Here is a 14,881-nt window from a genome sequence, read left to right as displayed (position 1 = left end):
ACTTTTGTGAATAAACAATAAAATGACTACTGAATATTTAAACCCCCAATATAATACCTAGTTTTCAGTGCTGCTGCTGTTCTTGTCCATTTGAATCCCCACCTGCTAACTCCTGCCATTGCCAGAAAGGCTAATCCACTTATGATCCAGGAACCCTTAAGCTGCCTACTGTGGTTCCAAAACATCTTCTCATTTTTCTTGCCTGTAGTGTACAAAGATGAAGGAAGCTAAAGGAGTCAGAGGGGCAGGGGAAAAGTAGTGACTGTTAGGACCAAAGTGAGAGACTTGCGTTCCCAAATTATCCCCCCAAAAATCTACCATGCTGTACCCAAACCTATACTAGCCATTGAGCACAACTATGTACTCCAATAGCTATGGACTATGTATTAATTTAATATAAATTATTTTTTATGTTTATGTAGTTCTAGGAAGTGGGTGCTCTCAACAGTGTCTTCATGGCAAGATCCTCCCCCAATCCCAGCAGCCAGCTAAGATTGTGGGTCACCTCCAACTTCATGAAGCAGACCCAGGATACAAACTCAGAGCCTTCCTACACGGTGCAGCAATGCCCCCACTTGTCGGCACCTCTGTGACAGGTCCCATTTAATATAAATTCTTTATTCTGGCAAGGGAAATTGGGAAAGCAAAAACTAGGGTTGAGATTTTTCCAATAAAACAGGTATTATTATTTGAAACATCTCTGTCAATTTAATCTCAACAAACATCCAGCAGTTTATATCATTCTGATTTTGTACATTAAGAAACTGATGCTGGGTCAGAAGGTGGCATGGTAGATAAAGGTGCTGGACTCCCACATGGCTGACCTCAGTTTGAGTCCTGGACCTGGTGGCTTACTTTCTCACTTTCCCTTTCTCTCTCTGTCTCTGTCTGGTCAAATTAAAAAATAAGAAATGGAGTTAAATAAATAATTAATTCTTAAAAAAAAAAAAGGAAAGAAACTGACACTCATCTTACTACAGTTGTTAAGAAGTGAAGCAAAATTAAAACTTGAGTTTAATTAAAAGACATGCTCCAACACAATAAATGCTGAAAATTTAAGACATGGAAGCTTCTTAAACAGATAATCTGGTTAGCAACAGGTAGTTGAACAAACACTTAGTAACTGTTAATTACTAGGAAAACACATTCCAAAAATAAAAAGCCTACTGTAGGTGCAAAAGGCATTACTACATCACTCAGAGGGTATTAAGTAGGTACCTATTTCCTTTTTTCTTTAAATAAACGGTCTAACAGAAAAGAAAATTTATTTTCTTACTAATTTTGATAGAGAAAAATCTGTAATTGCTGTTCTAGGAAGTAGAAAGTGTTATATTTTATGTTTTGACTAGATTTTTTTTTGTGCCAGTGTGAGAGAGAAAGAGGGAGAGAGGGCGGGAGGGAGAAAGGAGCAAACTTTCTTCATTTTTCCATCCTGCTGGTTTTTGGGCATGCATGCACACAAGTCTTACAAGCCATTAGGGCTGGTATTCAAAACCATAGCGTCAGTCATGTGGGATCCAACTCCCTAACCAGTAGGCTCTGAGGCCTGGCTCTAAGTATTTTTAATGATTTTCTATTATTCAGACCTCCCATAAGCGCTGTTAAAACACATTTTTACATGATAATAATTGCTATTTAGAATAGATCATCTCAGTCCTAGCTCATTACTTAAATCATTAAGCATTACATTAAAAAATTTTTGTTATAGGGCCTGTGTACTTATGAAAGAGAGAGAGAGAGAGAGACAGAGAGAGAGAGACAGAGAGTGGGAAAGTGAGAAGTCACCCCCTAGGGGGATGGCCACATTGCAATCCCTTCTCCATTTTCCTCTCAGGATTTTGGGCATACATGCACATGAGCCAAATGTAATTTCCAAACTACCTTCAACCACAGAGTTGGCTATGTGGGATCCAGCACCTTAATCTCCATGCTACCTGCTGGTCCATGTATTAAGTTCATATGTTTATTAGGCTATTAATTAAAGGCTATTAAGTTTGTAGGTGAAAACAGTATCCAAGTGGATAGGTTAGTGAGAGATTCTCAACTAGAAAGTAAGGTCCTACACCTGGAGGACTGGGAATAGGGTTTTAGTAGAATGCTGGGAGCATGACTTGTGAGTTCTCTTCTAAGTTGAATGTATTTACTTCTGGTTTCCAGGGAATTTTAAAATGTTGGGGTTGGATAAATTTTTGGCAAAGTTCAGCCACCTATGTCTGTATTCCAGATTTTTGTTTTATTTTGGCTATGGGGCACATATACTCGCCAGAGAAACAGAGAGAGGGAGAGAGAGAGAGAGAGAGAAAGAGGGGTGGGGGTGATGAGAAATCACTCCCCACCCCTGGGGGGAAATGGCCATGACACAATCCCTTCTCCTCTATTCTCCTCAGGAATCCTGGAATTGGCCATGTCGGATCCAGCCACTTTAAGTTCCATACCACCTGCTGGCCCTCCAGATTTCTTTCTTTCCTTTTCTTTCTTTCTTTCTTTTTTTTTGAGAGAGGTTTTTTTGCTATAGGGCTAATGTGTACTCCAGAGAGACAGAGAAAGACAGAGACAGAAAGTGAGAAATCACCCCCTGGGGAATGGTCATATTGCAATCCCTTTTCCTCCATTCTCTTGAGATATTGGGCACACATGCACAGGTGCTTGGTATGAGTTTCAAGCTGCCAGGTCTAGGACTCGAACCACGGTTCACCATGTGGGAGTCTAGGACCTTAACCACAATGCTACCTGCTGGCCCTAATCCTCAGATTTTTGAAAACAAAACAAAACAAACATCTGAGGAAATGGATATAAAATAAGACCTTGATCTTTCTCCCTTAACTTTTCTACTCTAGCCAGCCAAGCACTTGCGATTGGACATAACAGTAACCACAACAATTAAAGGAAGACTCGTGAGTTATGAACAACCAAAAGGTTAGGTTTAAAACCAACCAGGTAATTGAGGAGGATAAAATTCTTAAGAAATGAGAGTGGAAGGTCCTAGAAGAAAAGCAATGAAATAAAATGGTTACATATTACTCAAAATTAGTTTCTACATGAACATCTATTATTTTTCATCTTTGGCTCCATACCCTTCCCTGAAAGCAGTTAACTCTGCAGTCAAGAGAGATGCTATCTGCATTTTGTTTTTACAGAAATTCTGGGCAAGGAACTGAGTGAGCAAGCTCTTTTCACTGCTATTCTGAAAGAGTGGATAGGAAAGAACAAAAAAAGTGTAGAAAGAGCCTATAGATTTTTATGCATTTGAGACTGTTTCTAAGTCTGTGTATTTGTGAGAAGAATAACAAGGTTAAACATGTCCCCTCACACTATCAGTTCCATCCTTCACTCTTATCCTTCTTTGTGTAGTCCAGAGGTCAAAACAAATCAGAGTTTACTGAAAAGAACCTTCAGTCAACAGGGTGATGGAGGAACAGACTTTTCAGCTAAATTATCTTGATAATAATGATTTGTAACTAGAGAATGCTGACTTTCTTTGACTTAAAGGATTAGTAGTAAGACCAGGGTCCAGAAGGCAGGTATGTTTGCCTCTGGCCTGCCCTAATGGGGTCCAGAATAGAAGCATGCAGGGTACAGCAGAGTCACACAAAATTAAGATTACAGAAAGAACCATTCCTCCCTGGAGGAAAAAAAGTAAAGGCTACATTCCAGATCCCTATGCCAAAGAAGGCAATGGGGCATTGTTTTAGCCCTAACTCTTATTTACCTGGCTCTTTAAATGCCTTTGCATATGTCCAGAAGGAGCTGAAGGAAGAAGGATGTTTTCTTCTAGAGAGAAAAGAGACTGAAGGCTGCTTCTACATGACCAGCACTAGGGGGCACCGGAGCAAAGTACACTGAGTGTGACCTGTGGGACTGCCAAAGAGCTTCAACTCTAGAAATTAGGGGAACAGAGGAAATACTCATTGGTGAAACCTAGTCTGCTTCGGTTTCAAGAAAATAAGCCTATTTTTTGACATAGTCTTCTCATATACTTCAATTTATAAAATAGAACTTACTGTTGAGTTACATTATAACTTAAAAAAACCTTGAAAGTACATGAAATTGTTGACCTAGCAATTTCATTTCAAAGAATATAAGATGAAACAATGAAAAGCACAGGGCAAGTTTTCATAGCAGACTGTCCATTACAGAACAAATTTTATTAATAAATATGTTTAAATGTAAATATCCAAGAAAGGTGAGTGTTAAACTACGGTATAGGATTATGATGGACTAGTATGCATACATTAAAAATGTGTCAGGAAAAGTACTAGAAGAAAATACACCAAAATGATAACAGTGGTTATCCATAGGAGTTTTGCTATTTCCCCAACCCCTGCCCCCTCGTTTTTTTTAATAGTAAGAATATGCCTAAGCTTACAAAACCCACTCTACCCTGTGTTTTACACCAAAAACTAACAATAAGCATAATTTATTAATTAAAATCTAAGTAGCCTCTCCAAAGGCTGAAAAGGTTTTATAAATGTGTTAATGACTAGAGAAAAACAGATGCCAGTCAGCTGGCTTCTCTCCCTTGCTAAATAACCCATTCCATGTTAACATTTTTTTCAACAACATAGAACAAAATTACTTCATGTTTGTAAGATTTTCAAGTTGCTCCTAAATGACCATTACAAATATTAACTATTTTTAACATTTAAAAATACCCTTACAGTTACATATTTTTAACTATCTTAATATCTACTTTATTACATTTAAATTTTAGAAAAAAATATTAAAGGGGGAAAAAGGACAGAATTTTAGATATGTCATTACTGAAGTCTTCTGTATACTTCAATAGTCATTCACTGTCATTTAAACTGAGGTGTTTATTTTTATTTATTTATTTATTTATTTTTGAGAATTCTAAAACAAACTTTATTTTTAAAATATCTTACTGTAAAACATAAGTCTAATAGGAATATTACCAAAATTTTAAACCACTAATTTATAAAATGAAAATAATTACTTCTCTGTATGAAGCCAATTCTGGATCCTCTAAATTAATTTTTTTCTGCTTTACCTGCATCATTTCACCATTCACTAAAATCTCCAATTTGTCTTGACTGATTTGAAATCAGTTAAAAAGCATAGCAAAACTTATTACATCAAATGTTTCTTCCACTTCTACTTAAACAAGGGTGCAGCCAAAGCTTTATTATTCAACATCATGGCAAGAAAAACTATTGTAATGCATATGGTCTTATACCTAGATGTGCTTCTGATGAGAAGAGCACAATAGGGCTATAGATAATAGAAATATAGAACTTCAACCTGAACCCCAGTTCTGCCACTACAAGTAAATTAGGTGGAAAGTTTTAGCATCCATTGGATCAAGATCCATTGATCCCCCTCACTGGGTGGTTAGGGGGATACAATGAGATAATACAGGCATAGCACCCAGCTAGCACATCCCTAAAACATACATAGTATAAGCATGTACTTTATATGCTACACAATTCCTAAATGGTAGTGAATCAAAAAACAGCTAAACACTCAAACAAGCTTTTCTGCCTAATAACATTAGATATCATCTTTATCTATACTACAGAGTAAAGAGATCTGGAAAACATACAATTTGAAGCTATTTATTTTATGTCTAAAGTGGTTATTAACAAGTCAAGATAAGGTTAGGATTACAAAAGAAGTACTTTCATTTCAAAGCCTTCCGGACTCAGTTGTATGTCAGATAGCAAGGATGAATTAGGCATAAGACTTAATGACCTTATTTACAGCTTCCAAGAAGTCCTTCTCAGTAGCAATTTTTCACCGTGCTCTAATTGCAAACATACCAGCTTCTGTGCAGACGCTTCGTATCTCAGCACCAGTGCTATTTGGACACAGTCGTGCTAACAATTCAAATCTGATATCTCTTTCAACACTCACTGAACGAGCGTAAATCTTAAAGATGTGAGTCCCACCTTCTAGATCAGGCAAGCTAAATTCAACCTTTCTATCCAATCTCCCTGGCCTCATCAACGCTGGATCCAAAGTATCAGGTCTGTTAGTGGCCATCAGCACTTTAATATTGCCTTGAGGTTCAAAACCATCCAACTGATTGATCAGTTCCAACATTGTTCTCTGCACTTCATTGTCACCTCCAGCACCATCATCAAAGCGAGCCCCTCCAATAGCATCAATTTTATCAAAGAAGATAAGGTAGGCTTTTTTTGTTCTGGCTATTTCAAAGAGTTCACGGACCATTCGTGCTCCCTCACCGACATATTTCTGTACAAGTTCGGATCCGACAACTTGAATGAAGCACGCGTCAGTCCTATTAGCAACTGCCCGAGCACAGAGAGTCTTTCCTGTACCCAGTGGACCAAAGAGCAGCACGCCCTTGGGAGGCTCAATGCCAAGGTTCACAAACCTCTCTGGATGAAGTAGTGGAGTTTCAACTACTTCTTGTAATTTCTCAATCTGCTCCTTACAGCCACCGACATCACTGTATGTGACGTCAGGTTTTTCCTCCACCTGCATCATGGTAACTTGGGTCAATCTTAGGAGGCAGTGGAATGTGAATTTGGTATTTATTTCTGTCCACACCAACTCTCATCCCTTCTTCAATGTCAGTAGGTGCCACCTGGTCACTGAGGTCCACCACAAACTTGGCAAACTGCTTCACATTGATAATGTATTTTGGGTCCTCTGAATCAGCATTGATTATCTTTGTACATCTTGCAACCTGTAAAGGCTGTTCACTCTGAAGCGTTTGCTTATCTGCAGCCAAATATCAGAGTGCTGGTGGGGCCAGGCCAGTATCAGACTCTTTAATACCAGTGAGCTCACTAATTTTCTTGAGCAGCTGCTGAATGCCATCTTTAACCTGCTTGATCTGCCTGGAGTAAGTGCTCTGACCATAAGTTTTCAGCAAGGCAATATCTCCCTCATCCAGAGCTCGGATGGGCTTGTCGTCTTTCTCATCCTCTTTGGTTTTCCGCTGATCTGCACCCAGGTAATCCGGCATTTTTGGGAGAACCAAGTACTTCAATTTTTCAGAGATTACACAGCACGTTCTTCGCTTCCGGTGGTGCCTTCCCTTTTTTATTTATTTATTTTTTTAAAAGAGAAATCAGGGAGACCAGCAGGTGCCGTGGTGGTTGAGGCGCTGGACACTCCCACATGGTGGACAACAGTTGGAGTCTTGGACCTGGTGGCTTGCTTTCTCACTTTCCCTCTCTCTCTCTCTGTGTCTCTGTCTGGTCAAATTAAAATGAATGAATAAATAAAATAAAATTAAATAATTCTTTAAAAAAAAAGAGAGAAATCAGAGAGAGAACTTTTTTAAAGAATTATTTAATTTTATTTATTCATTCATTTATTTTAATTTGACCAGAGAGAGACACAGAGAGAAAGAGAGAGAGAGAAAGTGAGAAAGCAAGCCACCAGGTCCAGGACCTGAACCATGGTCAGCCATGTGGGAGTATCCAGCGCCTTAACCACCACACCACCTGCTGGTCCCAAAACTGAGCTGTTTAAAATCATAGTAACACCTTGTCTCCTCTATATGCCTTAGGCTTATAGAATAAAACAAAAAACAAACAAAAAAACCTGACTAGGTGCCAACAGATTAATAGTCACTACCAAATGTGTTCAATAGGAGTCAACCAAAGTGCCTTTAGAGAATATGTTTAAAAAAAATAATGGGACCAGCAGTTAGCATAATGGCTATGTCGCTAAACTCCCATGTAGCTGACCGCTGTTCAAGTCCCGGACCCGGTGGCTTAAACTCACGCTGGGAACGTGTGCGTACGTGCCCAAGATCCTGAGAGAGGATGGAGGAGAAGGGATTGCGGCATGGCCATCCCCCCGGGGGGTGATTTCTCACTTTCTATCTCTCTTGTCTTTCTGGAGAGAGCACATGCCCTACAGCAAAAACCTCTCCAAAAAACAAAAACAAACCCCCCAGAACAAACTGTATTAATTAATTAATTCCAGAACTAGCTATATTAAAAGATTAATATAAGGATTTTAAGAGCACTAACAAAAAGGCTGCTAGAATGATTCAAAAGACTTGTGTTGTAAGTCTGTGTTCTTATGAAGGCCTCAGTCTGTTAAGGCTCAAGTTCATTATCTATAAAATGGGATTATGGTAATATCCACTTTATATTAGGTTGTCGGGAAAGTCATGATGCTCTTTTACATAGAAAAATACATCATGACTTTCCCGACAACCTAACAGAAATAAAACAAAAAAAAAATTTTAAGATATTTTTGCTACAGAGCATGTGCACGTGCCAGAGAGACAAAGTGGGAAATCAGGCCCCCAGAGGAAGATGGCCTCACTGCAATCCCTTCTCCTCTATTCTCCTCTTGGGATTCTGGGCATGCATGCACGCACGCATCTGGCATGGGTTTAAGGATGCCTGGTCTGGGACTCGAACCGGTTGACTACATGGGAGTCCAGTGCCTTAACCACTACACCTTCTGCTAGCCTCTAGAATTAAAATTTTTAAAATTAAATCTTAAAAGATTTAATTAAATAGAAGCATTTCTGTTAATATGATTTATAAAGTTTAAGCAGCAATAAAAACAATAATATCCCCTTCTAAAGGTCTTATATAAAATGAGCCGTTTTCATCAAATGATTTCTAAATCTTCTTATAGCTTTAATATTACATTTATAAATAACAAAATAATATTGCTAAAGCAAATAAGACACAACACACTAAGCATTTTTTAGTATTCATTTCTATAACTCTGTATGTTACATGTGATTAAACCAAAACCTGAGATTACTATGGAGAATCAAGATATCTTAGTTCTGACTTAAATTTTATTTTATTGGCAGAGGGTACTAGGGAGAAAGACAAAGAGAGAGAAACAAAGACAAAGAAAGAGAGAAAGCACTCCCCAATGGGGGCCTGGTCACCCTGTAATCTCTTTTCCTCCACTTTTCCATCCCATGGGGTATTTGAGCATACACATATAAGGGACTGATATGATTTTCCAGCTGCTAGAGACTAGATTCAAAATGGATGGCCATGTAGGATCCAGCTTTCAATGCATTGCACTTAACATTTAAAATAGCTATTACTGGGCTGGCACTGTAGTGTAGTGGTTGGGTACTCTGCATTGGGAGCTGGATCTTTTCCTTTTTTAAAAAGAATTATTATTTAACTTTCTCTCTTTCTTTTTCCCTTCCCTTCTTTCTCTTCTCTTGCCTCCTTTATTTATTTATTTAAATTTTGACCAGAGAGGGATAAAGCAAGAGCAAGAGAGGGGAAGTGAGAAAGGAAGCCACCAGGTCTGGGGCTCAAACAATGGCCAGTTATGTGAGAGTTCAGCGCCCTTAACCACCACACCACATGTTGGTCCTGGGAACTGGACCTTATATAGCCAACTGTGGTTCTAGTCCTAGTCTGAGAGCTTGAAAGGCATACTGAGTGCATGTATGTGTGCCCAAGGTTCTGACAGGATGAAGAAATGAAGGAAAGGGTACTGTGGTGTGACCATGCCCCATGGGAGGGTGCTTTCTCTTATTTTCTCTCTTTTGTAAACGTACATAGCCTCTGGCGATTAAAAAAATTATATTTGTAATAAAATTACCATCCCTTTTAAGTGTCATCAACAATAAAAACTTCCCCTCAAACAGTACTACAAAGTATAAGGTGGAATGTAAGTATCTTTCTTAGCCTACCTCCAAATAGATTTTATTTTCCAGAGGTAACAACTGTTAAGATTCTATCTAGACATTTTCAGTACAATTATCAGCCTAAGCACAAATTGCAGAATTTTAAAGCCAGAAAAGGTTGGTTCAATTCACCTTTTAATTTTACAAATAAGTAAACCAAGACACAAAGAAATGGCTTTAGTTGCTGCTAATATCTGGAAAGCACATTAAAAGTTATAAAATACTTTGGGACCAGTAGGTGGTGTGGTGGTTTAGGTGGCTGGACTCCCACAGGGCTGACCACTGTTCGAGTCCTGGACCTGGCAGCTTGCTTTCTCACTTTCCTTCTCTCTGGTCAACTTAGAAAAAAAAAATAAATAAAATAATGACAATGAATAAAATAAAATAAAAATGATTCTTTAAAAAAATTTACAAAATACTTTGACAAAATTATTTATTTTAAAACTAAGCAACTTGGGAACCAGCAGTTAGCGTAATGGCTATGTCGCTGGACTCCCACGTAGTCGACCGCGGTTCGTATCCCAGACCCGGTGGCTTAAAACTCACGCCGGGCACGTGTGCGTGCGTGCCCAGGATCCCGAGAGGAGAATGGAGGAGAAGGGATTGCGGCGTGACCATCCCCCCGGGGGGTGATTTCTCGCTTTCTGTCTCTATGTCTCTCTATGTCTGTCTGGCGAGCGCATGCGCCCTACAGTGAAAATCTCTCCAAAAAAAACCCAAAACAAAACAAAAAAAAACTAAGCTACTTGACTCAAGGTTATACAAGTTAATAACATGGATGACTTAGAGTTGAGAAGTTGGTATCTTAAGAAGTAGGATACAAATAATATAAATTATATGTGCATAAAACTTATGTGGGCTGGCCCTGTGGCCTGGTGGTTAAAGGTACCAGATCCCACATGGCTGACTGTGTGGTTCAAATCCAAGACACCATAGCTTGAAAGACATGCTGGACACATGTGTGTGTGTACCCCAAATCCTGACAGAATGGATAAATGGAGGAAAAGGGATTATGATATGACCATGCCAGAGTAGGGAGTGCTTTTACTTTTTTCCTCTCTTTGACTAGTGCATACACATACTTACTGGCAAATTAACAAACAAACAAAAACTTTAAAAAGTGGCTCTTAAAATTTCAAGAATAGGGTCCGGCAAGTGGCATGGTGGTTAAAGGTGCTGGACTCCCACATGGTCAACCATGGTTCAAGTCTCAGACCTGGTGGCTTGCTTTCTCTCTTCCTGTCTCAATCTCTGTCTCTCTCTGATCAAACTGGAAAATAATAATGATAATAATAATAAATAAAGTTAAATAAAAGAATTCTTAAAAAAATTTTTTTTCCAAGAATACCCTATATTACATAGGGGATCAGAAGATTTGGCAACTCCTGATCTAGTAATTATTAAGTTTTTTAAAATGGAGGAATCTTAGCAATGAAAGATTAATTTTTAAAGTTGCATGTGTATTAAGAATTCATGCGTTTTGGGGCCAAAAGATGGTGTAATGGTTATGTTGCTGGGCTCCCATGTAGTTGACTGCAGTTTGAGTCCTGGATCCAGCAGCTTAAAATTCATGCCAGGCATGTATGCGTGTGTGCCCAAAATCTTCAGAGGAGAATGAGGAGAGGAGACGGTGGTGTGGCCGTCTTCCTAGGGGGGTGATTTCTCGTTTTCTGTTTCTCTGTCTCTCTGGGTGAGTGCATTCAACCTTTAGTAAAAAATCTATCTCTACAGAAAACAAAATAAAATAAAAATAAAAAACAAACCCACAAAAACAAAACAAAACAAAAAATTCATGCTTTTCAACAGTATCATTTAGAGGACGACTTTTACATTATAGACACAATGCACACAAAGTGATAACTGAATATTCTTTGGATTAAAAAAAAAAACTACCAGCAACTTCAAAATGAGAAGAAGTGACATGAGAGACACCTAAGTAAGGAGAATTTCAGAATTCAGATGTAAATTGATACACAACTACCAATGGAAGGTAACTGGATAATAAAGCACCTAAATGATGCTGCTATATTTCCTCTGACATAAAGAAAACCAATGCTGTTCACGAAATCTGCATTACCACCGTGGCAATGACAAGAACTATGTATGTCCCATGATTGATGACAAAAATGAAGCTACCTTTTATTAGAAGAATGTGTCAGATAAAAATTAAAGAGAAAAGCAAACAGTCTTAAAAATAATTATGCTATAATAGGATTTAAAAAGTAGAAAATATTTGATTGAATGTTAAAAAAAGAAGAAAAGCAAAAAACAGTGACCATTAAAAAAAAAAAAAATAGAAGGAGCCAGCAGGTGCCGTGTTGTTTGGGGGACTGGACTCCCACATGGTCGATCATGGTTTGAGTCCCAGACCTGATGGCTTGCTTTCTCATTTTTCCTTTCTCTATCTCTCTGGTCAAATTTAATAAATAAATAAATATTTTTTAAAACAGAAAATATTTAAAGAAGTAGGGTGAAGAATAGAAATTCTCATTCCAATTATGGAATATTGTTGTAAAAGGACAAATTTAAATTATATGCAAAGTAGAATTAACTCTTAATTAGTAGTATGTATTCATTTTTTAAAAAGATTTAATTGTATTTATTTATTCATTTATTTTTAATTTGAACAGAGAGCAAGGGAGAGAAAATGAGCAAGCAAGCCGGCAGGTCCTGGACTCAAACTGCAATCGGCCATGTGGAGTCAAGTGCCTTAACAACCAAGTCACTTGCTGGCCCAGAAAGTATGTATTATAAAATTTACTAAATGCAATCATCATCAATATTTGGCCAAAATGTAAGTAACCCAGACAACCAAAATGACATCTGTGAAAAAAATTGGAATATAAAAAACAAACCACAGACCAACAGCATAATGGCTATGTCGCTGAATTCCCATGTAGTCGACCGTGGTTTGAGTCCCGGAACCATTGGCTTGGACTCTTGCCGGGTGCGTGTGCGCCCAAGATCCCAAGAGGAGAACAGAGGAGAAGAGACTGCGGAATGGCCCTTCCCCTCCCTCTGGGGAGTGATTTCTCTGTTTTTTTCTGTCTGTCTTTCTGGCAAGCGCATGCCCCCTGTAGCAGGAACCCCTCCAAAACAAAAGAAAACAAAACCAGATGAAAAAAAATCAGAGTAAAACTAATTGTGTATAATATATAAATTCTTACTGATCATATTAAAAGATATTTCAAAAAATGTAAAACTGGGGAACCAGCAGTTAGCGTAATGGCTATGTCGCTGGACTCCCACATAGTCGACCGCGGTTCGCGTCCCGGACCCGGTGGCTTAAAACTCACGCCGGGCGCGTGTGCGTGCGTGCCCAAGATCCCGAGAGGAGAATGGAGGAGAAGGGATTGCGGCGTGACCATCCCCCCTGGGGGGTGATTTCTCGCTTTCTGTCTCTAATGTCTCTCTCTGTCTGTCTGGCGAGCGCACGCGCCCTATAGTGAAAATCTCTCCAAAAAAAAAAAAAAGTAAAACTGTAATACAGTTTGAAAGTGGCTTATGTTATTAATAAAAAGAAATTAACTTTAATTTTTGCATCTCAAGACTGAATTTACCAATAAGACAGAAAAATCATGAGGCTACCCAATACATAACCATCCTTCTAATTAAAACTAAAAAATCCAACTATCTCACAAATTTAGAGATATCCACAAATTATTGATCAGAGGGAAAAAATCCTCTCTCTGAGAAAAGAATATTTCATATCAAGATAAGAATGCTCTGTATCAAACTGCTGGTTCTTTATGCAAGCATATTAGCCATCTTTACTATTTAAACACTTTATCTTTTGTTAGGATAAGTAAGCGCCCTAATATCTTTCCTTTTTTTTGGAGAGGTTTTTGCTAGAGGGTGTGTGTGCTCGCCAGAAAGACAGAGAGAGACAGACAGATAGAAAGCAAGAAATCAACCCCCAGGGTGGATGGCCACGCCTCAATCCCTTCTCCTCTATTCTCCTCTCGGGATCTTGGGCACGCACGCACACGCGCCCGGCGTGAGTTTTAAGCCACCGGGTCCAGGACGCAAACCACAGTCAACTACATGGGAGTCCAGCGACATAGCCTTTATGCTAACTGCTGGTCCCCCTAATATCTTTCTTAGGTTCTTAATCAACAGTTTACAGTTTTATGTTCAAGCCTTTTTTATTTCATAAAAAAACTGAAACTTTTATTTCGTATTTGTGTCAGGTTATTCCAATGTATGAAGTTGTTTTTTTTTTTTTTTTGTCTGATTCTTGTCATGATTCTATTCATGGTTTCGTTTTCTTTAGAGTTGAGTGATTTTTTTTTTTCAACTATGAGCTTACTTACCATTTTATCTGTAGAAAATTATTTAAGATAAGTTCAGTAAGATTTAGATCTGACTTTATTAGGTACTTCAGAGATACCAACACTGCAAAACACTGCTACTTTTTGGGACCAGCAGTTGGCATAATGGCTATGTCGCTGGACTCCCATGTAGTCGACCGCAGTTCAAGTCCTGGACCTGGACCTGATGGCTTAAACTCACACTGGGCGCCTGTGCGTGCATGCCCAAGATCCTGAGAGGAGAATAGAGGAGAAGGGATTGTGGCGTGGCCATCCCCTTGGTGGTGATTTCTCGTTTTCTGTCTCTGCCCTATAGCAAAACCTCTCCAAAAAAACCCAAAATCTCAAAAAAACACTGTTATTTTTTTATTTACTTTTTACCATTATAATAGTATGAATTCAGGTCCAAAACATAGGAAAAAGCTAGCTCATAAATATAAACTTCCATGGGAGGCCTATATTCTTCCCCCATTTAAACAAAGATAAATTTTAAAACAGGTTATTTTCCTTATCCCCTAGCCTCTGAATGACTGGTAAGGTTTTATTTCTAGCTTACCCTATTCTGGGAGTAGCTCTCCAGGATCCCAACTTTATCAAGGAAATGTGGTCACCTACGAGAAACTCTCCCTTGGAAGAGCCTTGGACTGTGTTTAGAGTAGAAAAAATCCTCAAGCTGAAGCAGGTTTCAGTGTTCTTTCTGACTTTATTGAATTCTACTTTCACTTAATTCTTAGCCTTTATTTTCCTTTTTGTTTTGCATGATAACGAACAGTTTAAACATTACCAAAAAGAAAAAAGCGATCCAACACTTTAAATTGTTTTTAACTTTGAAGAAGGTGGTTCACTTTGGGTCACTGCCCAAGTCAAAAGCTGTATCTTACTACCTTTCAGAAACCTCATTTTCGGCGTGGCGCGGTGGCGGCGGCGGCGCCTGCACGTGGCTCCAGGGCCC

General features: G+C 38.6%; 1 protein-coding gene and 1 pseudogene across 1 annotated transcript in view; both read right to left on the bottom strand.

The window, feature by feature from the left end:
* STAG1 (STAG1 cohesin complex component) overlaps positions 1 to 14,881 on the bottom strand; it is a 314,569-nt gene that overhangs the window by 63,824 nt on the left and 235,864 nt on the right. The gene's annotated exons all lie outside the window — the stretch shown is intronic.
* LOC102499803 (26S proteasome regulatory subunit 7 pseudogene) lies at positions 5,558 to 7,022 on the bottom strand (annotated as a pseudogene).

The sequence above is a fragment of the Tupaia chinensis genome, unplaced genomic scaffold (assembly GCF_000334495.1).
Source record: "Tupaia chinensis unplaced genomic scaffold, TupChi_1.0 Scaffold149831_1, whole genome shotgun sequence".
In the NCBI taxonomy this organism is placed as follows: Eukaryota; Metazoa; Chordata; class Mammalia; order Scandentia; family Tupaiidae; genus Tupaia; species Tupaia belangeri.
The sequence above is the reverse complement of the archived record's forward strand: the minus strand, read 5'-3'. Positions and strand labels throughout refer to the sequence as shown.